Here is an 11,445-nt window from a genome sequence, read left to right as displayed (position 1 = left end):
CTATTTATTTTTAATAAATATGCAAGTAAAAAGACATTAAAGTTTTATTAGATTTTTCCTTTGGTAATTTTGGTTTCGATTTGAAAATGCTTAAGATGCTTAGAAAATTATCGCATCGTACTCTGCAGCAGAAAATAGTAAAAGTAACTTAAACTTGCAAGTCTTGTGTGTTATCAGTGGCACCAAATGTATCCATGAAACTGCTCTGCTCAGGATGATGGACAAAAGAACTCATCCTCACCATCAGCACTAGACTCTTCCCCAGCCTCCACTGAGCATACCTGTTGGCAATCCTCCTGATTTCTACAGCAAATGAATTTTTAACAATATCCCATAAGATTTGCAATAGAATATACAAGTAGCAAAAATTTTCAACAAAGCCTTTGTAGATAAGAGTGAGTCTCTTTCTGGGTTAATGGTAAGAGTCCCATGAAAGGAAATTTGCCATGGACTTCCCGAAAATGAGACTGCTCTTTTCCACTAAGAGAGACTAATAATGGCCTTTGAAACATTAACTATTTACTTAAATTTAGAGAAATCGGCATTACCAAAAACTTTCAGCAAATAAAATTGAATCTGCTTCAGAGAACAGTGATACTGGATGAAAACCATAGTTTACATTCCATCTTCAAAGTGAGATAATGCAGGAATGCCAAAAATTCAGCAGAGCCTTCTCAAGTAACAATTTTGTCCTTAAGAAACCATTGGGATTTTGAGCTGTGGAATTTTCCACCCATTTATCCTCTCATTATCTATCTTTTTTGCTTCAAATGTCAATTGACTCCTCTCACTCACAGTTGTACAAATTACAGGGCTTTTTTTTAATTGTCATAAAACAGATACATTATTCATCTATTCAGTTTCATCTGAAGGGAATCCAACAAAGAAGAAATTTTATTTTCCAATAAAATATTAAAGCTGCTTTACCCCACAAGAGACAGAGCAGAAATTCCATCCATGATCTATGTAAGTACAAAACTTTTTGCCTATCAGAGCATGTGTGAATTTAATTTTATGAAAATATAGACCTGTTTTTTCCTGTTATGCTTCATAGTACTTGTGAATGAATATGTAACAATTTCAGTGTTTTTATTAGTTTGTGAAGCCTTGGTACCATGATGATACCAAGAACATCCCGTGCTTTTCCTAGCAAATATTGACTTAGAAGGACACTGTTGACATTTGTGCTGCATCCTTGATAGAAAGCATGTACGTATTACAGGATTTGTTTCCCTCTGATGTAAATATAGTGGAGCAGAAAATTCAAGCAGTGATTATACATAAGTCATTACCTTTGCCTCTGGGTTACAGATTGAACTAGAACCCAGGTGAAGGTCATCATGACCCCCACTCCCACCCCCACCCCTGGCCCTTAGCAGGCGCTTCTATCACTAATGAAAAGAGGGTGTGCCAAGCTCAACACACACACACCTTTCTAACTGACAGAATCCAGCTCTGATTCATAAAAGTCCTATCTAAAAGGAAGGGAGAAATGATGTTAGCATTGACACTGGGGTACACGTCAGCTCAGTGCACAAACATAGGTAAATTATGTAAGGATAAATCTTTCTCTTTTCCAGGAGACAGTTCACCACACCCCCTCTGTAAAAGGATTCTGGGAGACATATAGGTAGTAAGGCGAAACCTTCATCTGTCTCCCAACCAACCTCTGTGTCCCCATGTTCCACCCAGCTCTCTAGGATTGAATAATTAAGCCCTTAAATAGTTACCATATGTCCTTAAATAGGTACCATCAACCTCAAATGAAAACATTCAGCAAAAAAACAGATGTGGGATCAATGCTCTTGGTCCAAAGATAAAAGATACATTATGAAAAAGATAGGAATGACTTTATAAACAAAACAGAACTTTCTCAACAATCTCATTAACCAATACTCTTTCATCGTAAGTGATCACGGTTATTTGGCGTCAGAAGCAAAATATGGAGAGATCTTTCTGCAGACAAGTGGAGACAAGGCACAATAAAGGGAGAGCTAGGTGTGTAAAGAAAGTGACGAAATGGACATACTTTAGTGTTTAATTCATAAGGAAGAAAATACATCAACTAAAGCAGGGATTTAACCCCTTCTGGGTGGAATATCAAATACACATATAAACAATTACTTCTGTTCCTTTCGGCATCAAAGCACTCTATATAGTTTGAACTTTCATCTCAGTACTTGGGTTTGTTTCAAGGCTTGGTAAATGCACCTCATAAGATACTTTTATATATGAAAAATTACAAACTCCAACGTCTGTAACTGTTTGAAAAGCTCATTGATTCCGAGTCAAGGAAGTTACAATTTGTGATGATTCCATTTCAAACCATACCCAAACCTACCATTAAACTCACAGCCCGCATCTCAAATGGGCATCTCCCCATCTCACAAATGGGGAGAATTTCTGGGACTCACGCTTTATGGAGGGTGAGAAGGGTGGTCCTGAATTAGCCGATATTAAATGGCCCTCCATTCAAACACAGTGAACCCAGACCACATTCCAACAGCATTACCCAAGTGGTGAGGCTGAACTCTTCTGCAGATGCTTGTACACAAGACTTGATGTTTATTTTGTGACGTCACCTTCCTCTTTCCCCATTTCAAGTTGACCTTGTGTCGATTTTAACCTGGTTTTGTCTGTATAAACACAATGGGATAAAGGAAAGAACTGTAGGATTTTTGAACCTCATATTCCTTAGTAGAGGACTTTGTATTACCTTTGACAAACGGGTTTGCTAAAACAAGTATTTTAAGAAGTGGGAGAGAGAAAGGGGGAGAGCAGGAGTGGTTATTTAGTTTCCTTGTTTTTCTCCAAGTTAAAAAGTCTTGAAGGTCTAGCTCATCTTATGTTTATATACAAATAAAGCTGATAAAAATGTGTGACTTTTGTTTATCCCTGGAAATCAAGCAAGGCAGGGAAGGAAGGGAATTGAATGTGATAGGACAGCCTAGGTCCACAGAGCATAAGAAGGATGTGAGAGGATGTGATAAATTGGTAACCATGTAGAACTAGAGCAAACCCTCAAGGTCAGCCACTTCAACCTAATTGTTTTAGAGTTGAAAACTGAGGTTCAAAGAAGGAAGATCTTTGCCCCAAAACAAATAACTGAACAACTAGAGTTATTATATAAAAATGATCATTGTAAACATTTTTAATAAGAACAACAAAAATCTAAATGTAAGTAACTCATTGGCCATTTGCTAACTGTGCTACGTGGAGCAAGTTACTTAAGCTTTCTGTGCCTCAGTCTCAACATCTGCAAAATTGAGATAATAATGGTGTCTATTCATAAGCTTGCTGGAAAAATTAAATCAGTTAATACCTGTAAAGTGTCTAGAACAGAACCTGGAAACAATAAGTGTTTGATAAACATCAAGTGTTTATTATTATTATTACCACCACTGCTACTGATTTCAGACAAGCCTTTCTCAAGTAAGTGAGATTTTGTTGATAAACTGGAAAATTCAATCCATTGTAGATTGGAATGTTGCTGTGACATGAACATCAGCTTTTAAGGATACACTAGGGCAGAGTCCAGCATCAGCTTAACGCCAAACAAATGAGGGAAGTAGAGACAGTCTTAACTCCGTGACTAATACTCATTTTTAAAAATACTTAAATATCAATTTTTATGTTGCATTTTTAAAAACCCCAAGAATGGAATTGAAAACCCAACCTTTTTAAAGTCTGTTTCAATTTTTAGAAGCCTTGACCAAGCCACTCTCTCTTACTTGGTGGTTTCCATATATGGTGTAAATAACAAACTTAACTAGGTGTGGTGTCTCATGCCTGTAGTCCCAGCTAGTTGGGAGGTTGAGGTGGGAGGATCAATTGGGCCTGAGAGGTCAAGTTTGCAGTGAGCCGTGATCATGCCACTGCACTCCAACCTGGGCAACAGAGTGAGACCCTGTCTCAAAAACAAACAAACAAAAAAAATTAAATTACATAAAATAAATAAATAACAATCTTTACCTGAATTGTAAAGATTAAATGTACTTGAGAGCATTTCTGGGTTATAAATTTTATAGAGAATTGTACATTCTTTAAATGCACTATGCATTACAATTATAAAATATTTATCTTACCTTGAGATCACTGGGGGGCAAAATGTCATTTTTGGTTTTTTCCAAGTACTTAGCATTGACCATGGAATTAGCATATGTAATCAGAATATTCATGGAGAATCTGTTTAAAAGAAAGAACTCCGAGCTGGGAATTGGAGGTCTGGGTTTTAGCCCCAGTTTTCTCATGGACACCTTCATATAGCTCTGGGCAAGTCATTTAGACTTCTTGGCACCATTTCCTTTTCTGGAAAACACAGGGTGCATTAGCTGATCTCTTACCCTCTAATTCTACAATTCTAAATGTCATGCATATGTTTGCATGAATCCATGAGTCACTACAACCTAATCAATTTCAGAAAATTCTTTAATAAACAAAATGTCTTATAAGCAATTCAAGAGATCTTGGAACTGACTTTCAAAACATTGCATAATTGTGTTCAGGCAAAGACTTCAAACCCAGAAGAACATCTTGGAATTGTTTCATCATTCTGCAGTGGAGAAAGGCTGGGAATTCACATATTCACACTCATTTAAACATCTCTCATTAATCTCTGAGGGCACTTAATAAAGATAAAAGGGTATTGCCTCTTTCAAAATGAAATGAAAGTATAAGAACGAGCTATATTTCTATAACATTCTCAGCATCTTACAATGCTGTAATAGCAATGTTACCTTTTTTAAATTTCTCTCACTTCTGATTTGATCAATGTAACAACTTTGTGAAAGAGGCTAGATCCAGGAATTATTGTACCCATATTACAAATAAATATCCTGGGGTCGAAATAAAATAACTTGCTTCCCACTTGGAGCTGCTGGTCCTCACATTTGGATCTCCTAACTCAGATGACACCTGACCCAGCTGAGGAGTGACCTCTGCACTCCAGCTCATATGCACGTCGACCATGTGCCTGCCGCATCACTGTGAGCAAGATCAGTCCCTAGTAAGGCCTGGCTCAGCTCCCTATCAGAAACAAAAAGTCCTCCTCCTACTTTCCACCCCAAGTCACTGTCTGGGAACCTCTACAGAACTGAAAGGGTGCAGCCTTTTTGAAGGACTTCCGTGAACAAAAATGTTTCCAGATAAGAACAATAGACTTATTGATGGCCAGATCTGAACCTGCTTACCATGCTCTGTGCTTTCTCCCTATAAATGCTTTTCCCATAATCCAGTGGCTGCTGTGGGAGAGTTTTCCAGAACACTTTCATCAGGGCTATTTATTCATCCTATGATTTTGGTCGTCATCCAGTTTATTTTTTTAAAAAGAGCAGCCAGGAGTAAATCACGTCCTAGAGAAAGAAAAAAAAAATCCTACAAGGTTAAAAACATTTTACATTCATGGGAATAATTAGGAAAATTCTAGAATTATACCTGTTAGCCAATTAAGGAGTGACCAACTTCAAATCACAAATACATGTTCCTGAAAACAACATGTAATTTTATGTAACTGACTTACCGGCCTGGGGATAGAAACAAGACCATGATGCATTTGAAGGGCCTGCCCAGGGCTTGGTTGGTAACTGGAATCCAGCAGAGCTGGTGGGCTTGGAAGGAAAGGATTACACAGAGATTAGCTACACCAAAACATGCCTGTGTTTGCATAATATTTATGTTTCCGCCCTCATAATGGCTTCATTTCATTTATTCTCCAAACTGAATAGCAGAGACAGCTACTCATTGTGGTACACATGGTTACATTGCTCCTTTTGCCAATTCCACGAGAAAATCATTGTCACTTTTCTCTGGCTATTGAAAACAAAATAAACATAGGTCTGAATCTTTGACTCATTTTTCACTTAGAATGGAAGATATTGGCCGTCAATATATCATTTCACTTAATTCAGATCCACAAATATTGAGAAACTTCTATGGATAAGCCATCATGTTAAGTGCTTCAGGGACCTAAATCTGAGCAAGACACAACCCCAGTTCACAAAACGCTCAATGAAGTGGGCGATTGCTGGGAAATACTGTGGGAAACTAGGGATCAGAAGGAGATTGTGGGGAACCAGAGGGGATGGCAAGTGTTCAAATTACTGTTTAGAATCAGAGGTCTAACAGAAGTAAACCTCATGATCAAATACAACATAGATGTAAGGTTAGGGACCACGTGAAATTTTCTTGCTCTATATTACTTAAAATAATTTTTTTAAGGTAAGAAAGAGAGGCACTTTGAAGTTTCCAAAATGGAATGGCTCTTAAGTCAAAGAGATAAGAATTGGTTTCATGAAGGAAGCGGCATTGAATAGAGCCTGGAAGGTTGAGTAGATGTTTAATAAACTGGTAATACAGCTATAGATACAGATATAAATTCACAATTTTAAATGACACTTTTGTCTACATCATCCACTTTTGCATACAAAAAGATGAGGTTCCTCAGTGTCAGAAGCACCCCAAGGTAACACAAGGACTAGGAATTATCAGACAGTCATAGGAACTAGTATATAATTTTCCATGCACACAACAAAACTTTAGTGAGTAACTACTATGGTCTAAGTGTGAAGTATAGGTGATACAAGGATTTTGAGGCACAGATGTCTGCCTTCGAATGTAACACTGTCTGTAGGAAAGGCTGCCATATGTGGCTCATATATGTCAGATGGTATTAGGAGATAAAGGTGGGAGGCTATGCCAGCATCATGCTAAGAGGGTCCTTAAAAACAGGCTAAGGGTTAGTATTTAATTCAGTGACAATAGAGGATCATTAAAGATGTTAGGCTAAGGAGCAATATCATCTGGGTTGAGTATACAGTTTATTTACAGTAAAAATATAGAATTAGGCAGGGCGTGGTGGCTCACGCCTGTAATCCCAGCACTTTGGGAGGCCAAGGCAGGTGGATCACGAGGTCAGGAGTTCAAGACCAGTCTGGCCAATATGGTGAAACCCCGTCTCTACTAAAAATACAAAAATTAGCCAGACACAGTGGTGCATGCCTGTAGTCCCAGCTACTCAGGAGGCTGAGGTAGAAGAATTGCTTGAACCCAGGAGGCAGAGGTTGCAGTGAGCCGAGATCATGCCACTGCACTCCAGCCTGGGTGATAGAGTGAGACTCCATCTCAAAAAAAAAAAAAATAATATATATATATATACACACACACACACACACATACACACACACACACACACATATACATACATACATACATACATACATATATGGAGAGAGAGAGAGAGAATTCATTCAGAGCAAGATGGAATAAGGAAAAAGACTAATTTAGAGACAACTGCAAAGTACCCAAGCAGGAGGTAAGAGGAAATATGGTAAGAAGTGAGAGTAAGTATGGTAGCACTCAAGGGAATTAATGAAAAAAAGAGGAACTCAACTAAAATTAACAGTGTAGAACATTGACTTGTTTCAGAGGAAAGGAAAACATTTGATATGGGCCATGCTGAGTTTGAGATGCTATTGGTGTCTAGCCATCAGCTGGACATTCGGGTCTGAGGTACTCGGTCCTGGCAAGAAAGATACCTGTGGGCACTGTCCTCATGGGAGTGATGGTTAAGGCCACAGGATTGAACAAGATAGCTGAGGTAGCAAGTGTAGGTCTAGATGCAGGAAGAAGAAAATATTCCAGGGGACACGTACACGTATAGAGAAGTAGAAAGAGAAGCATGTAAAGAGAAAGGAGAACTGAGAAGAGAATGCCAGGGAAGCAGAGAGGGGGATGCTTAAACAAGAGAAGCAACAATCAAATGCTAAGGAGAAGCCAGAGAAGCATAGCCTGAGATGAGCACTTGGATCCAGTGCATAGGTCAAAAGTTGCCTTTGAAAAAGACACGTCAATAGGGCTGAGAATAGAAAAGTCAGCACTCAAGATAGTGAAAAATGAGTGAGTATACAGCAAGGAAGTGGACTTCAGGAAGTTTGACAGAGGATTATAGAATGAAGATGGAACTGATGAGGGAAGGGTTGTTAGGGAAAGGTCAAGGGAATCAGGCTGGCAGTCAGAGGGGCTAATCTGACAAAGAAAAACGACACATACTCCTCAGAAGCAAATTAGTAGGAAGAAAGCATAGGAAGGGGCAGTGAAAATACAAAGATTCTCTCCCTAGACCTTGTCGCCCACGCCTATGGGCACAATTACAACTTCTCCTGGAATGACTCACAAATGTCTGTCTATTGGCTGCCCTAACCCTCCTCATGAGCTCCTCAGCTATATATAAAACTGCCTATTAGAAAACACCTGGATATCTTCAAGGCACCTCAACTTGGACCTGCCCAAATCAAATTCATGAACTTTTCTTCCAAACAGTGTCATCCTGTACTGTTCCCTGCCCGATAAATGATATCATTATCCATCAAAACTGCCAACGTCCAAAAGTTAGGACTTGCTTCTACACCTCTATTGTTCTCAACTCCACCCTCAACCAAAAGGCTTTTAACTTATCTCCTCAAATCTGCTTTTGACCCCTTTTAAGGTCTGCACTGCAGCTAGAGTGACCTTTTCAAAACCAACTCTGATCATGTTCACTCCTGCTTAGATCCCTGCAGTGACTTCCTCTTGGGAAGGGCCACAGTCTGACGTGACTGTTCAGGCCCTATGTGGCCTGGCTCTGCCCACCTCCCTGCCTCAGCCCACATTCTCCCCCACCCACATGCCCTGGTTACTCTGTGTTCCCTGTGCTTCCTCACATAATTCCAGTTCTCTTCCACCACTGGGCTCTGCACATGCTCTTCCACCTGCCTGGTACTTCCTTCCTACCATCCTTTCCACCTGGTTAACTTCTATTTCAGGGAGAATAGGCAACAGTAGTATATCATGCTGATTAGGACTCCAGGCTTTGGAATCAAGCTGTTCCAAAACCCACTCCTCCACTCACCCACTGGCTGATCCTAAACAAGTTATATACTGTATCTAAGCCTAAGTTTCTCACCTATATGTTAACATGAGTCCGTACTTCACAGAGATTATTCAGAGAAAGCACTAAAATCTGAGACTGGTACATAATGCCCAGTTTGTGAATGTCTGCAATTTTTTGTTAATCTTTTTTCCAGCCATGGGTCAATCATCACTTCTTAGAGAAGCCTGTGCCCAGGTCACCATCCCTTCATCTGCACCCACAGTCTCCTTTGTTGTACCCAACACAGATTTAATTCTGCACTTATGTATAAGATTTTTAGAATACACCTGTCTTCTCCACCAGAAGGCTCATCGAGAGCAGGATTTGTCTACTTTGCTCATGCAGAGAGCCCAGCCTCTAACACAATACCTGACACAGAGTAGACACCCTACCAGTACTTCCTCAACAAACGAATGAATGAATGAGCAAACCACGGTAGCCCAGCTGTGGTTAGAGCGGGAATCAGTATATCCAGCTTGTCCTGTAAGCAACAGCCCAGTATTTGGTCATTTGGCCATTGCATCTTTGCATTAGCAGTTTGTCATCTCATCTATGAATGCCAGTAAATCATTATTAGCAATACTTATTTTTTGAAAACTAGGTGAGCCTCACCGCATGTTCTCACTCATAGGTGGGAGTTGAACATTGAGAAAACTAGGACATAGGAAGGGGAACATCACACACCAGGGCCTGTTGTGTGGTGGGGGAGGGGGGAGGGATAGCATTAGGAGATATACCTAATGTAAATGACAAGTTAATGGGTGCAGCACACCAACATGGCACATGTATACATATTAACAAACCTGCACATTGTGCACATGTACCTTAGAACCTAAAGTATAATAAAAATTTAAAAAAAAAATTTAAAAACTAGGTGAGCCTGAGGTAAAATTCATATTTATGCAGGTCTCATTGGCCAAGGACATTTGATCTTCCCTGGTTGAGGCTGATGAAGATGATGACAGCAGGGATGATAATGTTGTAATTAACAAGGCTTATGAATATTAGCACATTAAACCCTAGAACACTTTGGTCTAGTAAATGGAACATACAGAACAGAAGCTCCTGAAGGTCATCTCACATGCCAAGTGAGAAATAGTGAGAGAGCCCTGTCACTTGCTCTCTTTGGTCCATCTTAATTTTCTGTGTTGTAGATACATACACACATGCCTCACCAGGTCCCTGTGCCTGGATGTGACCTTCCATGGTCTTCTGACTATTAACTGTGACATTTGAAATTCATGGGTCAGACCCCATAGTCTGCATCCCTGCTTCTCACTACGTGACCCTCTCTCCCCTCAGGTCTTTTCCAAAGAAGACCACCGAGTCCGCTCACACTTTATTTTAGGGAATGTTTTGGGAAATTCCTACACAGTTCTCAACAAATTTTAGGAAAAGCAAATGAAAGGTCTCTATAACTCTTTATACATTGCCTTTATAGCATGTAAACCCTTTGATTAACATATCCTGCCTGTGAGCAGTGGCTCACACCTGTAATCACAGCACTTTGAAAGGCTGAAGTGGGAGGATCACTTGAGCCCAGGAATTGTTTTGTTTTGTTTGTTTTGTTTTGTTTTGTTTTAATTATACTTTATGTTCTAGGGTACATGTGCACAACGTGCAGGTTTGTTACATATGAATACATGTGCCAAGTTGGTGTGCTGCACCCATTAACTCGTCATTTACATTAGGTATATCTCCTGATGCTTTCCCTCCCCCCTACCCCCACCACACAATAGGCCCCGGTGTGTGATGTTCCCCTTCCTGTGACCAAGTGTTGTCATTGTTCAATTCCCACCTATGAGAGAGAACATGTGGTGTTTGGTTTTCTGTTCTTATGATAGCTTGCTGAGAATGATGGTTTCCAGCTGCTTCCATGTCCCTACAAAGGACATTAATTCATCCTTTTTCATGGCTGCATAGTATTCCGTGGTGTATATGTGCCACATTTTCTTAATCCAGTCTGTCACTGGTGGACATTTGGGTTGGTTCCAAGTCTTTGCTATTGTGAATAGTACTGCAATAAACATGCATGTGCATGTGCCTTTATAGCAGCATGACTTATAATCCTTTGGGTATATACCCAGTAATGGGATGGCTGGGTCAAATGGTATTTCTAGTTCTCGATCCTTGAGGAATCATCACACTGTCTTCCACAATGGTTGAACTAGTTTCCAGTCCCACCAACAGTGTAAAAGTGTTCCTATTTCTCCACATCCTCTCCAGCACCTGTTGTTTCCTGACTTTTTAATGATCGCCATTCTAACTGGTGTGAGATGGTATCTCATTGTGGTTTTGATTTGCATTTCTCTGATGGCCAGTGATGATGAGCATTTTTTTACGTGTCTGTTGGCTGCATAAATGTTTTCTTTTGAGAAGTGTCTGTTCATACCCTTTGCCCACTTTTTGATGGGGTTGTTTGTTTTTATCTTGTAAATTTGTTTGAGTTGTTTGTACGTTCTGGATATTAGCCCTTTGTCAGATGAGTAGATTGCAAAAATTTTCTCCCATTCTGTAGGTTGCCTGTTCACTCTGATGGT

The 11,445-nt window shown here is 39.8% G+C and overlaps 1 long non-coding RNA gene across 2 annotated transcripts in view; it reads left to right on the top strand.

Annotated features, from left to right (window-relative positions):
- Nucleotides 1–275: 275 nt before the first annotated feature.
- Nucleotides 276–11,445, top strand: part of LOC126930210 (uncharacterized) — a 92,863-nt gene continuing 81,693 nt past the window's right edge. The window contains exon 1 of one of the 2 annotated variants that reach the window (XR_007717477.1): nucleotides 276–966. This is a non-coding gene — a long non-coding RNA (uncharacterized LOC126930210). The remainder of the gene's footprint in view (nucleotides 967–11,445) is intronic. The other variant, XR_007717476.1, reaches the window with a different exon arrangement.

This window comes from Macaca thibetana, chromosome 11 (genome assembly GCF_024542745.1).
Source record: "Macaca thibetana thibetana isolate TM-01 chromosome 11, ASM2454274v1, whole genome shotgun sequence".
Lineage (NCBI taxonomy): Eukaryota > Metazoa > Chordata > Mammalia > Primates > Cercopithecidae > Macaca > Macaca thibetana.
The sequence above is the reverse complement of the archived record's forward strand: the minus strand, read 5'-3'. Positions and strand labels throughout refer to the sequence as shown.